At 34.4% G+C, this 23,553-nt stretch overlaps 1 pseudogene; it reads left to right on the top strand.

Moving 5' to 3' along the window:
* Positions 1–19,758: 19,758 nt before the first annotated feature.
* On the top strand, positions 19,759–22,844 carry LOC142634737 (beta-xylosidase/alpha-L-arabinofuranosidase 2-like; annotated as a pseudogene).
* The last annotated feature ends 709 nt before the right edge of the window (positions 22,845–23,553 follow it).

Below are 23,553 nucleotides of genomic sequence, written 5' to 3'. Positions count from 1 at the left end.
TGTTTTGCTGAGTTTGGCTGGGTCATGAACAATGCTGTGAGACCCAGCCAAAAACACAAACGCACGCAAAAGCAAACGCACACTTAAAGCCCAAATTCCCAAAACTCTCTTAATATTTGTTGTACTAACCTGTGACTTTATTTGGATGTTGAGAAATAAAGAAATCCATGACCATGACCTGGACACAATCAATCCCCTACAAATTGTCCAAGATGTCAAATATACATATTTTTACCATGGATAAATCTTGTGCCACAAAAAATGGCACAAGGACTCTTTAACCATAAACAAGGTTGGTGATCTCTTGATACCCACAAAGTCATCAAACCCAATACCAGCTGTAGAATCCACCTCCTCCAGGTATAGTGAAATTAAATTTTAATGCATTTGTAAGAGAAAATAGTGTCTCACTTGCAATTTTTTGTGGGTATTAGAGTTTTAAGTGACAGCACCTAAGGGAGCCAAGAACAAGCGCGGAGTTTGGGTGGTAGGATACGGTGGCCTTGGCAAGATTCAAGGCTTCGTTGTAGTTCTCATCGTAGAATTCAATCATGGAGTCACAGACTTCTTTTGTGATGGTGGGTGATTGATCACCAACATCGTAGAATTCAATCATGGAGTTTAGATGTGTTTCTTGGTGTTCATTTTGGAGGGAAATGGGGAATAAATAAGGTATGGTTCGAATCTATTGAATGTAAGTACATATGTGAAGAAAAAAAAAAGGCTCGAAAGCCCAAGAGAGGAAAAAGGGAATGGACATATCACAAATGGGCCTTATGAAGATAAGGTACCCCATAAGGCCACAAGTAAGTTTGAAATCCATGTTCCTTAGAACTAAGTTGGACATCACGATCTGCAATGTGCAATTCAGCTGGGCTAAATTACCCATAAATCTAAATGGGCTATAACCACAAACAAGTACGGTTTATGTAGGGTGAAATATATGGAGAGAAAAAATTCCTAAAAGCCCAAGATTGAGAAAAAAAACAATGGTATGAAGCAATCACAAAATGGGCCTTATGCCCCGCATTTCTCACCGTATTTATTAGTTGGGTTTTAAGACAGATCAATAATCACACAATTCCTAACAAAAACTTAATAAATGACTCGAGAATTGATCTGTAAAACTAAGCTGGATTTCTGATTTGCAATGAGCACTTAATTTGGACTAAATGACCCCCAATTCTAAATGGGCTATGAGACCCACAAACAAGTAGGATTTTCCGTAGGCTAAGTCTTACGTTTGGTTAGGGGAGATAGAAATTGGTAAAGATGGAAAAGTGAGGAATAGAAAATTGTAAGTTTTCCTCCTATATGTTTGGCTGGGAATGAAAAATGGAGAAGTGATTTTTTTTTTGTTTGGTTAAAAAGAAAAATGAGAGGATAGAAAATAGTGTTTGTAAAAATTTACCCTCATGTCTCTACAAAAAAAAAAAAAAAAAAAGTTTGTAAGAAAAAAAACTACCATTAAAAAAATTGAAAGTTTAAGCTTGAGAGAGAGAGAGTCTGTTTTTAGAAATCTCAACCAAAACTAATCAAAATTTTTGAAATCCCAAGTTAGTTTCAGGGTTTAAGTTTCAGCTAGGTTCAGTTTTTACCATTATTTTTAAAAATAAAAAATATTGTTTGGGCCTCAATGTTTGATAGGGCTTTTTTTTTTCTTTTTCCAAAAAATTGATATTTTGGGCATTTTTTTTCAAACATTTGTTATTTTAGGTCGTTTATCTCATATAACCTGCTTCTATATTCTTTAAAATACCACACAACAATAGTACATATGTAAAATCAAAAATACCATACACAAATCCATTCCTTACAAAAAAAGATTAATAAATAACATATGTACATAATCTGCTTCTGTATTTATACAACCGCATAACAATAGTACAATCCCAAATCAAAAATACCATACACACCCATTCCTTACAAACTAAATTAAAAAATAATTTATACATAAACTATGCAAGATATAAGATAGTAAAAAATTTAGAGCTCAAAATTGCTTCTGTTCTTAAAATAACTAGTAACTTATTATACTACCCATAGACATACAGAAAAATTGTCCTACTTGTTGATACTATATTTTGTCTGCCTCGATTTGCGTGCAGGACCTCGAAAAATCCAAAAATATCATTTTCTCTCCATGGGGCCACGAGGACATCCAAAACAATGTGACACAACCCATTCGGACACCGAAGCACCTAAAGTGCATTTTTCAGTTAAAATGACCAAAATGCCCTTGGTCGCCCTACGGTTGACCGAAGGTCAAACGAGGTTAAATCCTCTCAAAACAACATTTTTCATGGTTTTACATCGAACCTGAGCTTCTCAGAGATTTTTGGCAACTTTGACTAAGTTTAACTCAGAGTTGACTCTTAATGGGCCCAAAAACCCTAATTTTGATCCCGCCTTCAAAACGAGTTGGAACTAATGCTATTGTGAAGATTATCAAATTCTCATTCCAACAACTATTCATGGGTTGAAATCGGAGTCAAAACGGCTGAGATATCACGAATACCGGGATAACACATCAATCGATGCACCACTAATTTCCAAGAGCCATAACTTTTGATCCGATCATTGGATTTTCAAGATCCATACCTTTTTAGAAACAGGAAGTCAAGATCTTTCTAGAAGTGTCAAGATCAATCCGACCCAAATATACACTAACGCCTTGCAGTGGGCCATTTAGCTATGGCCTTTAGCTATTTGGTGAAAACTTCATTTAACGGTGACGCCAAAAATATTCAACTACAAAGGGTCACACACAACGGCAATTATTGTTGTACCAAAATGAGTTAATCACCCGCGATAGCCCCCATATGCTCGGCGCTAACTCAGCAACAATACAACTCAACAATAAAGGACACACGTTGAGAAGATGTTGAGGATGAGCTTTTAGCTGTTGTCGTTGGGGTTCTTGGTTTTGAAATTGATGTTTAGAGCTTTGCATTGTTGATTATTGGTTGGAGCCATTATTCTCTTCACAGTTGGACTTGTGGCTCACAATTTTTGCATTTTCAAGCTACAAAAAAAAAATGTTCACAAATATTATATAAGGCAAGAGATGTAGGATAATTCATCGATAAGAATGATAGCTAAAAATTAATATAGATAAGTGGAAAAAAAATTTCCCTTGAATAAGAAAGTTGATTCTCCCTCCATCCTTCACTTCTTGGATGGCTTTTAGAGGTTGGAGCGATTTTGTCATACGATTTGGATCTCCAGTAGCTCAATGAGCTAAGGATAGAAATTTTTTGAGCTCAACTTCACAATGCTCCTCTTGCGTGGCAAAGCATCATATGGTTTCTTTTGGAACGACAAGTTGGTGTGAGAAACACCATCTTTTTGCTGGTTTCGCGTCTTTAGATACATGATTTCTCTTATTTTAACTGCTTAACTCCCCAGTGAAGTCGCCAAAATGTCGGGGACGTTTTTGCAACAAGGGCCGAAAATGCGAGAACGACCTAAATCTCTCATTGGGTTCTTTAGAAGTGTTTATTGTGAAGAATCAAGCCAAAATTCCAAAAGTATAATGAACAAAAGGCTAATGGTGCTTTGACAAGAGAGAATCAAATTGCTAATAACAAAAGTGCAAAAAGAGCATAAAAACATAACAGGTCTGAAATTTCGACCCACAGTCAGCGAGAAGTGGAAATTGAGAGAGGTTGTGAGGAAGAGAGGGAAGGTTCTCATGTGCCCATATTTCCACCACTATGCTTTAGAATTTCGAGAGTGTTAGCTAGCTGAATGAGCTAAACAAAAGTGCAGAAAAAGTATAAAAACATAATAGGTTTGAAAGTTTGACCCAAAGTCAGCGAGAAGAGAAAATTGAGAGAGGCCGTGAGGAAGAGAGGGAAGGTTCCCCTGTACCCGTATTTCCACCCCTAAGGTTCAGAATTGTAAGAATATTTCTTGGCTCAGTAGGCTTTTGCTCTCAAGTTTCAGCTCTATGGAGAAAACGTGGTTGGTTATTTTTGAGTTAAAGAAAGAGTTTTATATATAGTTTGGGGTGTTGCTAATGACTAGTTTTTGAGTAGCGGAAGAGGCTTTTTATCCCCCATGATACTAATTTGGTGTTTTGGCTTGGGTTGCGTTTGTTTAGGGGAGAGTTTGGCATGCTTTTAGCATGATTTGGGAAGTGGAGTGGCCTAAATTTATGAGCTGATGTTTCCTAGACATGGCAGGCCCTTGAAGTCTGCATTTGGTTGTTGCAGCAGACAAGGCCAGCCACTTAGGGTCATCTATTTGTTTTAGACCAAAAAAAGGTAAAGCAGAAAGGTTAGGTCACAATTAGCTAGAGCATAAAGGCTCTTTTAAGGTTGAAATTTTGGGTACGAGACCTCCTTTATGAGCCAAGGGTGCTATTAGTGTCCCTTGCCAACTTGGTAGCATGCATGGGCTGAGCTGGGCTTATGCAAAAGGTCTGAAAGAAACTGACCCATACTCCTCAAACTATACTTCCTCAATTTCCTCCAAAATGTTGCATGGGCTTGGGTCATGCTTAAAAGAATAAAATATAATGCAATACCTAAATTGAGTCCACATGGAAGTCGGGCTTGGTCAAATCGGACTTGTAGAAAATGTATTGCGAAAATGGGTATCAACAATATTTAAAATGATTTGTTAAATTATGTTTACTAAATATATATTGGACAAAATTTAGCGACAAAATTGGTTGTAATCTAAGACTACAACTTTACTTAATATATATTTTTTCTTAGAGGTGAATTTTGACAACTCTACCATTGGATTGCATCTTTTTCTTTTTCAATAAATTTTTTTTTAAATTGCAAGTTTTTGTAATTTAAAGTTATGCATAAAATATAAACTTTTAGATTATGTAGTAAATAATATCCGATTGATAAAAAACTTGTCATATGTATTAAGAGCATAAATAATATATAATTCAAAATTTAGATTTTCAAAATATATAGTAATGTTTATTTTATTGATTAAGATTGTAGTCTTAGACTATAACCAATTTTTTAACTAAATTTTGTCCATATATATTTTACTAATAGCATGATAACATTGATTATGAAAAAAAAAAAGAAAAAAAAAAGATATGAATTTTGTTTATCAAAATATAGAAAAAGAAAAAGAAAATATTTAAAATCTCAATAACAATTTTATTAGGTTTTGACAATAAAAAAAATTAAATAAGTTTTTGAAATCTTTTGATTCTTTCCTTAAAAAAAAAATTGATTTTTCCTTAAAAATAAAATTGATTCTTTCCTTAAAAGAGAAAAAAAAGAAAAAGAAAAAAAAAAGCTCACTAAAAAAACCCATCCCATTTGGCGAGCTCTCTAAAAATAAAATGGGCATTTCTCATGAGCAGGGCCATGAGGTTTATCCATCCAGCTTGACCCAACTAGGCTCATTGATTGGTCAACAACCTGTTCAGCGTGGCCCGGTAGTGTGTCAAGTAAAAATGAGGTGGGTCGGCCCATTGGGAACCCTCATTTTTCCCCTTGAGAAGGTAAGGAGTACAAAATTGTGTCTTAGCCTCTTAGGTAGACTTAAAAAGACAAATAATAAAATGATGCCGTATTGAATTATGTGCGTCTACATATAGCACTCTGATTATCCTCATCTATTTTTGTGACCACTTTCATTAATTATAATTCAAGTATTGAGTTGTTCAGCTAGGAAGCCTGGAAATTATTCTAACCTTGTTTTAAAATCACGAGCAATGCCTACCTAGTTAATATTGTGCTTAATTAACCATGAGCAATCCTCTGACTTAAATGGAAGTGTTTTAAGAACTTTTCGTTTTCATTATCATCTACAGTACATATAATATAAACGTTGCATTTAATTTTACAAAGCTCCTATTTGCACCACATCATCCTTCGTTTTCCTACGTTTATTGAGTTGCACCATGATTCAACTAAGACTTTGTCTCTCCACTTCAGAATTTAGTGCTTTTCTCTCCATTTTGCTGATTGTCTAGAAATTATTGCAATGCTTGTAGTCAAAGCAACACAATGAATATATCCAAGCCTCATGAGTGAGTCAGGATTGTTTGTTGCTTGGCCTCCTGTCTCTCCATTCTTTGACACCTCGCACCTTTTTTGACCTAAATCTTGAAAGTGTTGGATGAAATTCCAGTGAAATCTCAATGCTTTGTGACTAGTTTAGCTATTCATGATGCCCTTTAATTTGTAACAATTTCGACCCTGTGTACGTGGTTTATCAAACTCTTCTTTATTTTATATAAACATCTTATAGTCGTTGTTTGTTGTATTTCAGATACTGGAATTCATTTTATCTATTTCAGGACATTTTTTACCTTGAAATTGTAGAATGTCTTCCAGAGTTGGTGAACAGTGCACACAGCAAAATCCAAATGGTGTGTGCACTGTTCACCAACTCTATTTAAGGATTTTAAGCTTTATCACTGTCATGGTTTTAATGAATTAAAGGTTTCAAGTCTTCTTCGACTCAGTAAGTTTTTTGTAATATCTTGCGAAAAGCAGTGAAGGATTGACATTGAAGCCCCAATTTTACATACTTTTGAGTTTTCAAATAGGAATGCAAGGCGGCATTATGAATTTTACTTGGCAGCATGTGAAACTATTTAAAACATGCACACTAAGACTTTATTGTGGAAGTAACATGATAGGCAAGTTGCTTGAGAACAAAAGTTCAAATTGTCCCAGTCTTGATGATTTATGCATTGTGAGATGCAGAATGACAAGTATCAAAATTTCTTGTCAAATGCTTAAGGTGTTAGCCATAAAGGGTTGCAAATATCATGAGGCTGCGGAATTAGATACTCCCAATTTAGTTTCTTTAAACTCCTTAATGAATAAATTGTCCTACTCTTTCAATACTACAAGTTTGCAAGAAGTTGGGCTTTCTTTCTACCTTAGCTGCAGTTTCATTCTTTGCCTTGATAAATTGAAGGAATTTGTCGGAAAGTTTAATAGTTATGAAGGTTTGAACTTGGTTATCCACTTTGAGGTATGTATTTTCTCTTCTATTTTGAATTCTATAAAATATTACAAGAATATCTTTGTCCTTGATTTTGTGACTTTCTGTTTTCCAATATAGTGCAATGGTATTCTACTTCTACTAGATGGATTGAATGAAAGTATACTTTCCTCGCTAATCTCAAGGAATTGAGGTCAGGAGTAGCTATATCATTAATCAGTTTATCTGATTCGCTAGAGAGACTTCTGCTTAATGTTTCTGTAGAGACCCTGACAATAATGTCAAGTTCCAGGAAATTACTAGAGGTATGTTATTGATCCTCTCTCTGTGCGATCATGCTTTTCCAAAATTATTATACTATATTCATAGGGTTCTTATGAACATTATTTGATGTTTGCTTTACCCTGTTATAGGTTCTGAATAAGAAGATACTTAATGGAGGCTTCAAATCGAAGTTTAGTCAACGACATTCCTAATATGTCGTAAAGGTTGAAAAGTTAAATGGGGAAGAGGATTCTGAAAATTCAAAGTGGATTGCATTGTTGAATTTGAATGAAACTATGATTTACCAAAGAAAAACTTTTAAACTTAAATGGACATCTGACTGACGTGAAAGAAAGGCTTAGATGACATCTTAATCACAATTTACGCTTTAGAATATGCTTGTCACTTTTACATTAATTAGTTATATTTCTGTTTTGTAATGGCTGATTCTAGTTACTTTTAACAATAACTATGTTATGAAATTTTATTGAACGAGTTATCTTCGGGTTTTCTTATTTTTTAGTTACAACCATTGTCAAAAAGGAGAAACTAATACAAAGTAAGCATAAGGTTATTACGTATCTTTTGGTAAGAAGAATAGTTGTTTCTATTAGGACTACAATCCTAACTATTGCTCCTAAAGTTAGTGTATCACAATTCATTTGTCACTATAGTTGTCTAAAAGACTAATATTTACAAATAAAAAAAATTTGTGCAATGCAAAGGTCAGCCACTAGTAATACAGAAAGTGGAGTATACAACCTCAATCAGAATTCAATGAGGACAACTTTCTGATCAGTATTTCTAGAAAAGAAATGCAGAAATCATAAAACTATATGCAGTGGAAACCAGATTTATTGCGTATCTACATAATCAATTTCCTTAAATAACCTTGCGAAAGTCAGATTTGGTACACTGAGTACGACTATTTTTTAATTATAATTTACAAATTTAGACCTGTCAGCATGTGCAAGCAGAAAAATGCTTGAAGCTTGCAAAAGTTGTGTAAAAGTTTTGCATCCAAGGGGAACTATAATACAGAAGAAAGGAATGTACAGCTTTTAATCAAGGACAGCCTTGTGATGAAGGTTTCGAGCTTTCTTCTGCTAACTTAATTGCTGGTGCTTTCTCTTGCCTTTCTACGTAAGCCGAGGAAAACTATCCAGCCTTACCATTGCATTCTCCTTCAGACCATCCATTAGGGGCCACCTGATGATTACATGAGTAAAAGATACAGTAAATGTAAATCTACGATAAAAACAATTTAGTATGAGATGGGCTAAATATCAAAAAAGAAAAAGTATGAGATGGGCTAGCAGTTTTTGAATGTGTCTCAATTGCTGTGAGAAATAAATTTGTTCACACTTCATTAATTGGAGCCAAAATTGATACCAGTACCAGATTCGCTCCAATTTTTCTTTTTTAATGCCAATTACAAAATGAATAAGACAGGCACGATGCTGCTGAGACCTAACAGCTTAAGCTCTCAGAACAAGCTCATAATTTACCAGGGTAGGTGGTATAAGAGCAGAGGTATTATATGAAGTGAATCTTATGCTCCCACACCCTCAACATTGGGAGTTGCTTTCATATATATAATCAGATTAGTTACAGAGGATAAGATGTTTGAATACAAAAGAATACATTTGAAATACAAATTGCAGATGAGATAGAAATGTAGATGAGATATGAAACTGCTCTGACTTATCTTGAGCTGTTCTTATCTACTGCAATATTTGAATTTGAATTAATATGATCTGCTGTAGTGTTTAAGTCCATATTAGTTTGGTGTGCTTCAATATTCCCCCGCAAGCTCAACAGGGAAGGACACACGTGGAGCTTGGAAACAAGCCAATGGAAACGGGATGAAACAAGCGGTTTGGTGAAGACATCCGACTATTGATCCTTGCCAGAAATAAACTGGACATCCAAAGCCTTAGCAGCAACTTTATCTAGAACAAAATGGAAATCAATTTCCACATGTTTGGTTCTTGCATGAAAGATTGGATTAGCAGTGAGATACGTACATTGCACCGATATTGTCACACCATAGCTGAGGAGGATGGGATTGATGGAGACCAAGATCACGCAACAGAAACTGGAGCTAGAGCAATTCAGTAATGGTATTAGCAATAGCCTTGTATTCAGCCTTTGTGCTCGATTGGATCGCAGTATGCTGCTTCTTAGAGCTCCAAGAAATCAAGTTGTCACCAAGATAAACACAAAAGCCACTAGTGGACCACCTATCATCTGGACATCCAGCCCAATCGGCATTAGAAAAGGCACCAAGGCAAGTGGATGAAAAGCGTTTTAGTAAGAGACCATGAGAGATAGTATGCTTGAGATATCTCAGAATTCTCTTTACTGCTTGCTAGTGAGTGGTAGTCGGTCTGTGCATAAATTGGCAGACATGATTAATTGTGATTGACAAATCTGGTTGAGTGATTGAAAGATATTGTAGAGAGCCAATAGTGCTGTGAAATAGAGTAAGATCAGGAAATATAGCACCATCAAACGCAGAAAATGGCTTGGCTGCAACAAAACACCATCTGAATGCTTAAGAACTTTAATGCCGAGAAAAAAAATTTAACTCACCAAGATCTTTAATAGAAAAATCTCACCGAAGTAGATTGAGAAGATCATCAATCGCCAAATGATTTGAGCCGGTGATAATGATATCATCCACGTATATGAGCATATACATAGTGAGTGTTAGGGACATATTTTATGTAATTGGCTAATTCTTTGACAAAATGCACTTTACTTGTAATTGGATAGATCTAGGATGAGTTTAGTATTTCAAGAAACATGTTGTTCAAGCCAAGTATTAAAGCTATAAAGATTAGATCGAGAAACAAGTGAAGAAAAGTTGTTCATTAAATCTCAACAGATACCTCGACAGAAATAGTATCTATTGAGACATAAGAACAAAGTTCGATAGAAGCTGAGTCTATCAAAATCTACGAAATCAAAATTTTCAGATATGATTTTTGGCTCATGCTGACATGTATGTGTAGGGTTTTTATTCTCACAACCCTAGACATATATAAGGCTTATTTTAAAGGCTGTTATACATGAAGAACACATGCAGAAAGTGACCTAGTGCCTTATTCTCTCTACAGGAAGTTATTGCGTCTTTTGCACCTTAGAGTTTTGTAACCAAGTACTTCTTGATCTTCATTGTTGATGAAGTGAAGAACTTTGCAAACAACAAAATCTTCTTCAAGTTGCTGGAGTAAGTCACATATTGGGATTCGTGTAAAGGAATTAGTCAGGTACTAGGATCTGTGCATCATTGGTGGTGTTCAGATACTAGAGAGTTCAGAAGTTTTAAAGCGATAGAAGGTTTCTGCTGTAAGTTCATCTACTGGGATTGTAGAGTCTAGGGACAAAGGTTTTGTACTAGATGTGAAACTTCTTTTTACTATAGTGGACTGCTTTTTGGGAAGGTTTCCTCCCAGATTTTTTACTGTGAAACTAGTTTGTGTCATTGATTTTTCTAGATTATCATATCTTGTCTTATTTACTTTTCTGCTATGCATGATATTGACATTATATTGATGTTTGTTTGTTTTAGCAATGTTTATTCATAATAAATATAATTAACACATTGGGTTTAAAACTTGTTATTTCTATCAACCAGAGCCTAAATTTCCCAACAGTGAGGGAATTTGAGAGGAAAGTGAATAGGGATGAGTCAGCTCTAGAGGCAGTAAAGCCAAGCTCCAACAATTTGCCACTCAAGAGCGAAAATCATGCACGAGGTGCTTGTTTGAGATCGTATATGGCCTTGTTCAACTTGCATATGTGGTTAGGTAGGGATGAGTGATGAAAACCTGGAGGTTGGAGAATGTATACTTCTTTAGATAAGTTGCCATGAAGAAAGGCATTTTGAATGTCAATTTGGCGCATAGACCAACCAGCTGAGACAACAAGTGAGAGAACAACTTGGATAGTTGTAGGTTTGACAACGGGACTAAAAGTTTCACTAACATCAATTCTAGCTTGTTGGTGAAATCCTTTGGCTACAAGGCGAGCCTTATAACTTAATTGTGCCATCAGCTCTCCTTTTGATTTGGAAAATCCATTTACAACCCACTATATTACGAGCTCTTGGAGGAACAAGACTCCAAGTGTTATTTTTCAACAAGGCATCAAACTTTGCTTACATAGCAGTGTGCCACTCTGGAAATTTCGCTGCTTTAGAATAACAAGTGGGCTCGGATGGAGACATCAAAGACATTAGAGCTTGAGGAACCAGGTACTGTATAGTCCCGTCATGAAATAGTTTCGGCTTAGTGATTAAATTCTATGATTGAGTCACCATTGGATGAGTATAAAGTGGAGCTAAAATAGAGGACTGAACTAATGGAGGTGTAGTGTGATTTAATGAACTATTGGTTGGAGAAGCATCACTGATTTTGGCACGATCAGAACATGATGGACTAGTATTGTTGGTTTGAGAGTTGAGATGTGAAGTAGGAGATGTATTAGCAACCTGCAAAGATGTTAGTGGGACAGTAATAGATAGTGGAAAAGAGCAGAGGTATTATATGAAGTGAATCTTATGCTCCCACACTCTCAACGTTGGGAGTTGCTTTCATATATATAATCAGATTAGTTACATAGGATAAGATGTTTGAATACAAAAGAATACATTTGAAATACAAATTGCAGATGAGATAGAAATATAGATGAGATATGAAACTGCTTTGGTTTATTTTGAACTGTTCTTATCTACTACAATATTTGAATTTGAATTAATCTGATATGCTGTAGTGTTTGAGTCCTTATTAGATTGGTGTTCTTCAATAGGTGGTCTCGATTTTGAACCATGTCTCACTCTGCCTCCCATTTAAGAGAAAATTTCATGCGTTCGGACTCACTTATTGGGGAAGAGTTGCAGGCGCACACGTGAGGGGCAGTGGTTAAATGCTTAAATTCACCCTTTCATATTAGCTTAAGATTTTTCGTACAGATGGTTGTTTGTTAACTCCTACCTATGGAAAGCCCTTAGCAACTAAAACTGCGCATCTCTACATAGACAGCTACTTGACTCTTATTTCAAGCTTGCATCATTGGCCATTCAAGAGCACAGTCCATATTTCAATGACCAGTGGAGAATGTAACTGACGAGTGAATGTACAACAACTGGTAGGCTTAACTCCCCTTCTGCTTGAGCATCGAATGAATGTACTGCCTGTAAGATTGGAAAATAAAAGGAGGGGGGGGGGTGTGGGGGAGGAACAAAGCTTGAGTTGTTACAAGCAACAAAGGCAAAGTCAACTAAGAATAGAAAATCTCAGACATTCATAGAAATATCTAATGTCAATATGTCACAACGACTAGGATTGTGATACCGATTTCAATCCTAAATATTTCCAAGTAAGCCTGAGTTCCAATGACATATATGTTTCACCTAGCGATCTCATTCATGTTTTCTAGTTTAAAAAAGCATGTGTCAATCATGTTAACAACGCAGAGAGGCATAAAGGTCTTGCTCCTATAGTGAGTCCAGTGGGGAACAATAGAATTTCAAAAAGAAGATGAACTGTAGCCTGCCTAGCAATGAAAGTGATTGGGGAGTCTACATTTCTACAATCACATAGGCATATATAACACAGAAGGAGATAATCAATACTTCCTTTTTAAAAAGTAAAATTATATTAATGCTTGTAGCTTAGTACTTTCTGTGCTCTTCTTTCCTTAAGTTATTAGTTTCTACAAATACCAAATGATCAACAATGTTGAGTTTTCTTTGTTTTTGATTGATATGGTAAGTTGGCAACAAGAAGATGAAAGGTGCAGTAATCACTACTTTCAAGAAAATAAATAAGATTTACCTATGGATTTCTTTATTTTCAGCCTATCATGGTTTTGTCATGATTATAATCATTGTTTTAAAAATCACACATGACAGGTCAATCAAAATAGTTTAACAAGGAACTAGTGTAACAACAATAATTTCTGATAGGCCAAGAATGTATTGACTCATTTGATAAATTTATCAATTAATTAGCCAAGTTAATTAATTAGATTCAATTACATGCAATAAGTGTGGTAACACAAACAAATCACCAATTAAGTTAAATGCAGCAGAAAATAAATTTGACACATGTGATTTGTATACAAATGGAGAAAACCACCGAGGCAAAACCCATCAGGTGAATTTAAGGTCACCACTCTCAAGAATCCGCTATTATCAAAACAAGCGATTACAAGTAAAAAGAATCTTAGTACCTAATACCAACTTACAGTTGAACCCTTACCCCAATACCCAATTGGACTTGTGATGTAGTGACAATCTTTCCTTTTAATGCACGGCTCTTAGTACATGACTAACCAATTGATGCAAGGATCCAAGTACGTGACTAACACACCAACTTAAGGAAAATGTTGGCTACAAAGTTCTTTAGTTTATCCAACAATTAAGATCAAGAAGCTACTTGGTTACAAAACCCTTGGCGTAAAGACACAGTAGCTTCTACAAAGAATATGATGAATTAGAGCAAATTGTCTTCGGTAATAATATGTATGAATAATCACCTTGCATCACTCGAGACGATCCTTAAAATAATCCTTATATATATCTAAGGTTGTGAGAAAAGAAACCCTACACAAATACACTTGGATATGCGTGTAATCAGATCTGAAAAGTCTGATTTCATAATTCTCGACAGATACAGCTTCTGTCGAGCTGTTGTCGAGCTTCAACATTAAACCTCAATAGATATGATCTATCGAGCTACCTGTTGAGCTTTAATGAACAACACTTATTCACTTGTTTCTTGGATAGATTTGCATGGCTTAAATACTAAACTTGAACTCTTGTTCTTTGAAGTACTAAACTCATTCTAGATTTACCAAGTTACAAGTAAAGTGCGTTTTGTCAAAGGATTAGCCAATTTACATAACATATGTTTCTATAAAGTTCCACATATGTCCTAACAATCTCAAAATAATATCAACCATTCTTAACCAATAAAATAAATAAATCAATATTTAGCCACAAAATTGTAAAATCTAAATATGAAGAAAGCAATCTATTAAGAAAATACATTAAAAGAAATCCAAAAATGAGATTAGAAAGAAATTGGGAGAGAGAGAGAGACAGAGAGAGGTACTTTTAATGGTGGGGATAAAAAAAGAAAAAGAAAAAGAAATTGTGAAGCAAAAAACGAGCATATTTAAAATATGAAAATATGGAGAGGAATGGGGAAAAATGTTTTCACCCATATTGAATGAGTGAGGAAGGTGAAAGGTTGGGTGAAAACATTTAATTGAAACTGAAAAATTGTTTTTCCATTTCCATTTGCATTGTTTAGATTAATTTCGTTATGTCCATTTTTAAAATAAAATATATCAATATTCCACTTCATACGCAATATAGTCATTATGGGTGTGTTTGTTTAGAGGTGAAATAGGGTGGATGAAAAACTTTAGAGAGAAAATAGAAATGAAAACTTTTTGCCGCATTTTGGTTGGGTGGAGAGGAAGGAAAATAAATGGTGGAGCTCAGGTGTTTTTCCTCCAAAATGGAAAGAAAACTGAAGGGAGAAAATGGGGTTGCTTAATGGACAAAAATGCGCATGTTTAGTTTTTTTTTTTTTTTTTTTTTTTCCTGGACATTCCCTTTCTCTCTCTCTTTTTCTTTCTTTCTTTCTTTCTTTTGAGGACATTCCCTTTATATATATATTTCTTGGGTTGTGGGTGTGATAGTTGTTTTGTTGTTATTTTTTTATTTTTTTATTTTTTGGTTTAACTAGACATGATTTTTTTTGGGACATGATTATTATTTTTTAATAAATTGGGTGATTGCTTTTTTTTTTTTTTTTCACTTTTTTGTTTTAATTGGCTATCAATTTTTTAACATGTATGTATGAGTAAATTTATACAAACTCACTTTTTCCATCCCTCTACTTTTTCACTCCTAACTAAACAAAAAGGAGGGAAATTAAATCTTTTCTATCCTCTTACTTTCCTATTCTCCCACCGTTTTCTATTCTCCCACTTTTCCACCCTTTAACCAAACTACTGACCCTATATCTCAATCAAAAATAGAAAAGAAAACATTATATATTTAGGGAAACGCAAATGCAATGAGGATCATATTGGTTTAGATTAATTTCTCTCAATACACATGTCTAAGCTTAAATGGCCTTCCATTTTTTTTTTTCTGATTGATAAATGATCACTAATGGCAAAGCAACGAGGGAGGATATATAATTAGAAATTTAGAATATCTCCAACATGTTACTTATTTCCCTAAAATTTGTGGAAAACTAAAGAGTGACTTACCTCAACAATATTAAGTAGTCGCGGACTCACGCATTGTGCGTGATAATATTTTTTAGGGTGGTCTTGTTGTTATTAATATTTGTCATGTTATTACAACTCAACCTACATTATATATGTATCACCAATATATTGCATGATTCATGCTAATGCCTTTGCTCATGGAGCTATATTTTTTATTATACATTACTATTTGGAACAAAATGAGGATAATTTATTGTAAAATTGATTTTTTTTTTTGAAACATTAATTTTGAAAGCTCATATTTGTGTGAAAACATATGAGCTTTTTCAGACCCCCCAAATTAAAAATTACGGCTAGATTTTTTTTACTCAAACTTAACAAAGTGCAGAACAAGAGTAAATATGTGCAATGAACTGATTATACTACTCTAAGTCATATCTATCCACAATTAACAGTAAAATGAAAGCTTAAAGAGTAGGAAAGAGAGATGCAAACACAAAATAACACCAAGATGTGTTATTGAAGAGAAAACCGAAGAACTCGGTGAAAAAATTTTCTACGAAATCGATCAAACTTTATTCTCTAGTCGAAATTGATCCATTAGGTAATAAAGTTGGAGTACACAAATAACAAAAGACCCACCAAGCCTAGTCTACCCCATGTACTTGAGCCCTCAAAGCTCCTGCTAGCAACGGACTTCTCGGAATCTTATCTTCTCTAAGTTTTTGGGTCCCACAATTCAGCTCGATTGCATCCGCCACTAAATGGCTCCTTCCCATGCTTCCTAACGACACCAAAATCTCACTTAACACTCAGATTGGGTGTGGTAAGTGTTTGGGCTAAGAACCTCTCAAGGATCTAGAGATGGAGAGGTAGGAGGGGAGGAAAACTACAAGGAAATGTGTAGATGATTGTGGTTATAAAAATCTCTAACTCTCAAGTGTATTTGCTAGGGTATTCTCTCTGAAAAGCACTCCTTACAATTCGTGGGTAATGAGGGTATTTATAGTGTGGGTAAAGAATTTGGTAAAACACTTTATCTTTTTGCCAAACAGAGAGTTTTGCGGGTACCTCATGGGATGACCCTACTCGTGAAACACTCGCGAACTTAACAACCTAGCGTGACTCTTTAGCTTCTAGTCATGTACTTCACACGTGGCCTTTCGTGGGTTACTCTTCTCGCGAGCTAGTCGCAAACTACACTAATTCATCTTTGAAACTTGATTCTTCACCGATCTCTTACACTCATCCCTTACAAATAAGCCCACATAAATACAGGGAAATTATTGAAGAAATTATAATCAAATTTGGCATGAAATTAAAGCCAACAAAGGTTAGTTGGAAATTACAACTTTACAAATTCTACCATACTCGATTGACTAATTTGTACATTTTCAAGTTAATTGAGCACATTTTATGTGTTACATGTAATTTCTCATTTCCATAAGGGCAAGGACAGTCATGATCCCAATGACCCACTCCAATTTTTGCATGCTTGTTTTTTGGGATGCGAAATGTGTTTGTTCCAAAAGTTGTATGTCGAAGGATTCTTTGATAGTTTTATTGCAGTTATTTTCCTTCCGTTTGATTTATAATCAATAATAGTAGTTGTATTCCCTCATCATTTGATTCACATAACTGTGCAATTGTCAGTCCATATTTTACATTTTGTCCCCTTCTATGTTGGCTTGAAGAAGAATTTCTTTTCCCCTTGTAGTTTGATCTAGTACAAAATATTTGTGAGCTCCAAACCAAAATGTTGCTTGTTTGTTACCAATCTTAAAGCAATGACGAATGATTTTTTTTTTTATTTTAAATTTATCCTTTCGAATGAACATAGGCTGTTGGAGCAGTCTAGTTAAGTTGATGTGGTGAAGACAATTTTTTTCTTTTGCTAGCCAATTGAATCACTTGTAGCTATTTGTTTTGTGGTTTTTTAGGGGGGAGGGAGGGGGAAATGAATCAAAGAAAGTAAATGTTAGTTTGTATGTAAAATTATAAATCATCCACTATATGATAATAAATTGCTTGTTTTTGAATGGCTTTGTTCACTAACTCGTGTGATGCATGAGATAGTTAATTAAATATTTAGTTAATCAACCTCATTTAAAAAGAAAAGGCTAAAAGAATCGGTGAAAGGCTAATTCGCCCACCAAGAAAAAGCTAAAAAGAAAAAAAGAGATTGAGAAAGAAATAAAGAAAAACTATTTTCTTTTAGAAAACTAAGGCAACATTAAGATAATGGGAAAGCTATTTGCAAAGGATTGCAACCTTTGTGTGTTTACTTTGCTCAAAGCCAAAATCCAAATTCAATTTTGAAACAATGAAAACATACAACTTCATATTAATTGTAAATCAATCTTACTGCATAAATTCACTTTCGCTCTTATGTATTTTGCAAATCAAACATTATCAAGAATTCCAATAAACACTATTGCCACATCTATATTTATTCTAGGCATTTAATTTACATAGAAGCCAATAACAACTACAATAGCTATCACGGTTGCTCAATGCTTTGACAATCGAGACCCAAACATTCTCCTCCTAGAATCTCATCTCTTTTATTTAAACTTGTACATCAAGCTTTGTGAACGTACATCCCTCTCATCTTTATGGAAGAACAAAAGAAAATAAAGTTGATAGTTGTATATTTATTGGCTATTTTGCAAAGGAACATCATTCCTTCAACTGATGACATAGGTGTAGCTTATACATAATAATCACCAAAAGCAATGGTAAAATTGACCAAAACGTAAATTACAGGTTTGAAAATAACATGTATACATATACAATATAAGAGGTTAATACTCATTGATAATTTTCTACAAAACCGCATGAAAAAACAAAACAAAACAAAATACATTTTACAAATTAATGCCAAGTGCATGTTCTTCTCAAATAATCTTGTACAAAATATTTGTGAGCTCCGACCCAAAATGTTGCCTGTTTAGTACCCGCCCTAAAGCAATGAATAATGATTTTTATTCATCCTTTCAAAGGAATATAGGCTATTGGAGTGGTCTAATTAAATTGATGTGGTGAAGAACTTTTTTTTTTTTTTTTTTTTTTCTTTTGTTAGCTGATTGAATCGCTTGCAACTATTTTTTTGTAGTTTTTTTTTGGGGGGGGGGGGAATTAATGAATCAAAGAAAGTAAATGTTAGTTTGTATGTAAAATTATAAATCATCCAATATATGATAATATATTGCTTTTTTTTTAATGGTTTTGTTCATAATATGGACATGGTTAGATTTGGTCTTCTTTTTTTACTATTAAACTAATTAGTAACTCATGCGATGCACATGATAGTTAATTAAATATTTAATTAATCAACCTCATTTTAAAAGAAAAGGCTAAAAGAATCACTGAAAGGCTAATTCGCCCACCAAGAAAAAGCTAAAAAGAAAAAAAAAAAAAAAAAGAAGAAGAAGAGATTGAGAAAGAAAGAAAGAAAAACTATTTTCTTTTAGAAAATAATGTAGAAAACTAAAGCAACATTAAGATAATGGGAAAACTATTTGCAAATTAAGGATTGCAACCTTTGTGTGTTTACTTTGCTCAAAGCCAAAATCCGAATTCAATTTTGAAACAATGAAAACATGCAACTTCATATTAATTGTAAATCAATCTCATTAAATAAATTCACTTTTTGCTCTAATGTATTTTGCAGATCAAACATTGTCAAAAATTTTAATAAACACTATTGCCACATCTATATTTGTTGTAAGCAATTAATTTACGTAGAAACCAATAGCGCTATTGCCAATGCTAGCATTGTTGATTGATTGAATGAAATCATTGGATGATCTAAACCCTTGATTATTTTCTCACCTTGATGCTATGTCTTGCACATGCAAATATGAAAATTAAATTTGGAGTACAAGTATTGCAAAGAGCAATATTAGACTAATGGAATTGTATTTATTACAAATTAGACACCATTATAATATTATTATTTGTCGCAAAGTATTTGCATGCCTATTTGTGCAGTTTAATAGATAACATTATTCTTTAACTTTGACTTTATATTTTGTTAGCTTCATTCTGTTGTTAAATAAACAAATATACTATTCAGTGCTGAAACTAGAAAAAGTCCACAAAAATGTCAGCCGTGAAATAAGATCATCCTCACAATAAAGAGTAAAAGAGATAAGCCAACTCACAATAAAAAGTCAGAGAGATAAGCCAACTCACAAGTCTATTTTTTTTTTTTTTTTGGGCTTATAATAGCTTCCTTCCTCCGTATATAAGAGCCTTCATGGGCGAGTATTGCATGCAACTCAATTACAAACAATGGCCAAAACACTTAGTCTTGTCCTTTATATCTATCTCACTTTTGCTTTCTGTGTCATCTACACTGATGCCGCGACCCGTAGTAACTTCACCTATGTATGTGATCCCGCCAGGTATGCCCAACTTGGATTGGATGTCAAATCACTTCCCTTTTGTGACAAGAAACTTTCCTACCAAGTCCGTGCAAGAGATTTGGTGAGACAAATGACACTGTACGAGAAGGTACGACAACTAGGAAATCGTGCTTACGGAGTCCCAAGATTAGGGATACCTGAATACCAGTGGGCGTCTGAGGCACTCCATGGTTTGTCCAATGCTGGTCCAGGTACCTTTTTTGATAATTCAGTTCCACATGCAACCAGCTATCCCACGCCAATTCTCACAACAGCTTCCTTCAACGAGTCATTGTGGAACACAATTGGGAAGGTATAGGAGCATTTTGTTGAAAAATAAAAATAAAAATACTCTGTTTAAGTTTTTCAGAACTTAAAAAGGTTTAATGTAATCATTTTTAATCAATATTTATATGTATATACTAGTTTAAAGTAATCTTTTTTATTTTTTATTTTTATTTTTAGTTTACTGTCATAATGTTTAAAAATAAAATAGAAATAGTGTCCTAATTTTTAGAATTTTCTCTAAATTTAGAAACTTTTAAAAATATTAAATAACTCTTTCAAACAGTTTGTGTTTTTAAATTTAAAATTTTTAGTAGTATAGATAGATGAGCTAAAATTTGTTACACAATGTAGGCTGTTTCTACAGAAGCACGAGCATTATTCAATTTAGGGCATGCTGGATTAACATTTTGGAGTCCAACCATTAATGTAGCAAGGGATCCAAGATGGGGAAGAATCATTGAGACACCAGGTGAAGATCCATTCGTAGTTGGCACCTATGCTGCGAATTACGTGAGAGGCTTACAGGATGTTGACGGAACCGAGAATAATAAATATAACGATTTAAACTCAAGACCACTTAAAGTTTCTGCATGTTGCAAGCACTTTGCTGCCTATGATGTTGACAATTGGAAAGGAATTGAGCGCTACAGTTTTGATGCTAGGGTAACTACTATATGAAAATCATGATTCTAAAGTTGATATACCACTAACTACGATTCAAAAAAAATATTAAAGCAAAGTATTTTTTTATTATTATTTGAAGGTGACGGAACAAGATTTGATTGAGACATTTAACCGGCCCTTCCAAATGTGTGTTCAAAATGGTGATGTTAGTAGTGTCATGTGCTCTTATAACCGTGTTAATGGCATACCTGCTTGTGCTAATCACAAACTCTTAAAAGAAACCGTTAGACAAGACTGGGATCTGCATGGGTACAATCTATCTAATTCTAATCTCAATATTAAAATACTAAAATTTAATTAGGATACTATTTTTGTAAGACTAACATTACAATGATTGTCAGATATATAGTTGCAGATTGTGATTCTGTTGAAGTAATGATTAAGGACCACAAATGGCTAAACGTTGACAATGAGACTGCAGTTTCATATACACTACAAGCAGGTTATTAATAATGTGCCATACCTATTCTTTTTTTCGATTTCCTCGTTTGCTTTTTTGTTCACGGATGTTTCTACCTGGTTTAGGTTTGGATTTGGATTGTGGAGTTTACTACACCGACAATGTTGAAAATGCTGTGAAACATGGGAAGGTTGGGGAGGGAGATGTAGACCAGTCACTGCAATACCTCTATGTTGTGCTTATGAGGCTAGGAATATTTGATGGACAGCCTCAATACAATTCTCTCGGTATAAATGATGTGTGCACTAACGCCCACATCGAATTAGCAGGAGAAGCAGCAAGGGAGGGAATTGTTCTTTTGAAGAATGACAATGGAGTTTTGCCATTGGCTACTAAAAGGAACGAAACCCTAGCAGTGGTTGGACCACATGCTAATGCTTCCGTTGCCATGATTGGAAACTATGCATTTAACACATATAATAAAGGTTCTCCATGTCGATACAGTACTCCACTTAATGGCTTCTCCAGTTATGGTAGTGTGAACTATGCAGTAGGATGCTCCGATGTTAAATGTGCTAATGGGAACTTGATAGGCGCAGCCGTGGAAGCCGCCAAAACCGCTGATGCCACCATAATTGTTGCGGGGATAGATTTATCAATTGAGGCAGAGAGCCTTGACAGGTTGGATATCCTCCTTCCTGGAAATCAAACTGATCTTATCAACCAAGTTGCTGATGCTGCGAAAGGTCCAGTAGTTCTTGTAATCATGTCGGCTGGAGGTGTTGATATCTCCTTTGCTAAGAGTAACCCCAAAATCCATGCCATCTTGTGGGCTGGATATCCTGGAGGAGAAGGTGGTCAAGCCATTGCAGATGTCGTTTTTGGAAAATACAATCCAGGTAACATCTAATTTGATTCCTTGAACCAATGCAAATCTTTTATCTTCATGAGATTTTGCATCATTATTTACACCTTATTTTCTATGTTTTTTAGGAGGAAGATTGCCACTTACATGGTATCAAGCTGATTATGTTGACAAGATACCATTAACATCCATGCAACTAAGGCCAGATGATAGCAAGGGCTACCCAGGTCGAACATATAGATTCTACGATGGCCCTACTGTCTTCCCTTATGGTTATGGCCTCAGCTACACAAAATTCAACTATACACTAAAAGCCGCACCATCAGAACTGTCGACAAAATTAAGCAAATTTCAACACTGCCGTGACCTACCGTATAAAAATGGAACCATCAAGCCTAGCTGCCCAGCAATTTTAATAAATGATATGAGATGTCATAATAAATTCACATTTGACATTGAAGTAAAAAATGTGGGTAACAAAGATTGAGATGAAGTTGTGTTGATTTACTCACAGCCCCCACTTGGTATTCTTGGAACTCATATTAAGCAGTTGATTAAGTTCCAGAGAGTTTCTGTTGCAGCTAGGACGAGTAAGCTGGTTCATTTTGCCATAAATATTTGCCAGGGCTTGGGCATTGTAGACTCCAATGGTAATGCTGTCTTGCCATCCGGTTCCCACACAATTATCGTCGGTGATCATCAAATTGTACATCCAATTCAGTTAACATATCATTAGAGGTGTGAGAAATGAGACTTTTAATTGAATAAAGATTGTTGCATGTAAAATCAGTTTTCTTCAAGACTTTCATATATTGAATAAGATCGTTTCAAACTTTTAACTCAACTTCTTTTCCTTCATTACTCCTTGTGGTTTGGGTTTTACTAATGCATGTTGACTCTATGCATTTGCGCAAGTAATGTGAATGATTTGTAAATAGAAAAAAAAATAGTAACTTTAACACTAGAAAATGTAATTATTATTTTAATCTTGATTTCAAAGAATATATATATATATATATATATATATATATATATATATATATATATATATATATATATATATTTTGAGGGGAAAAATATAGAGAAAACTCAAATCAAATAGATATAAATAAAAAGTTTACTTTAAAGCAATCGATAACTTCCAAATACATAATCACGGATGACTTCTTTATTTGATAAAACTAGTCGCTAACCCGTGCGATGCACGGGATAGTTAAATTTAAAATCACATATATTTATGGTAACATAAATAAAACAAATGTGTGGTTGCTTTTTGAACATGCACCTCTGAATTCTAATTAACAGAGAATATGAGCTTAAAGGAAATCAAATTTCAATACTAACCTAATTAGACCAGCAAGAATAAACTAAAAGAAAAAAGAGAGTAGAATACAAAAATAAAGACGGTAACTTTTTAAAAAATAATATTCAAGACAATGGGACAA

This window comes from Castanea sativa, chromosome 5 (genome assembly GCF_040712315.1).
Source record: "Castanea sativa cultivar Marrone di Chiusa Pesio chromosome 5, ASM4071231v1".
In the NCBI taxonomy this organism is placed as follows: domain Eukaryota; kingdom Viridiplantae; phylum Streptophyta; class Magnoliopsida; order Fagales; family Fagaceae; genus Castanea; species Castanea sativa.
This window is presented reverse-complemented; position numbering and strand designations above follow the sequence as displayed.